Source organism: Piliocolobus tephrosceles, chromosome 16, assembly GCF_002776525.5.
Source record: "Piliocolobus tephrosceles isolate RC106 chromosome 16, ASM277652v3, whole genome shotgun sequence".
Taxonomy (NCBI): domain Eukaryota; kingdom Metazoa; phylum Chordata; class Mammalia; order Primates; family Cercopithecidae; genus Piliocolobus; species Piliocolobus tephrosceles.
This window is the reverse complement of record NC_045449.1, coordinates 48,991,511-48,991,995: the sequence shown is the minus strand read 5'-3', so window position 1 is coordinate 48,991,995 and position 485 is coordinate 48,991,511.

The following is a 485-nucleotide window of genomic DNA, read 5'->3' as shown; positions in this document are numbered from 1 at the left end:
CGCACCCAGCCCCATCTTCCTCTCTTTGTCACCCCATATCTGATTAGTCAGCCAATCCTATTGCCTTTCAAAATTTATGTCCAAGTCTGGACGTGATGGCTCACGCCTGTAATCCCAGCACTTTGGGAGGCCGAGGCGGGCGGATCACGAGGTCAAGAGATCTAGACCCTCCTGGCTAACACAGTGAAACCCCATTGCTACTAAAAAGAAAAATACAGCTGGGCGCAGTGGCTCACGCCTGTAATCCCAGCACTTTGGAAGGCCGAGGCGGGCGGATCACGAGGTCAGGAGATCAAGACCATCCTGGCTAACATGGTGAAACCCTGTCTCTACCGAAAACACAAAAAATTAGCCAGGTGTGGCAGGCGCCTGTAGTCCCAGCTACTCGGGAGACTGAGGCAGGAGAATGGCATGAACCCGGGAGCAAGACTCCGTCTCAAAAAATAAATAAATAGGCCGGGCGCGGTGGCTCAAGCCTGTAATCC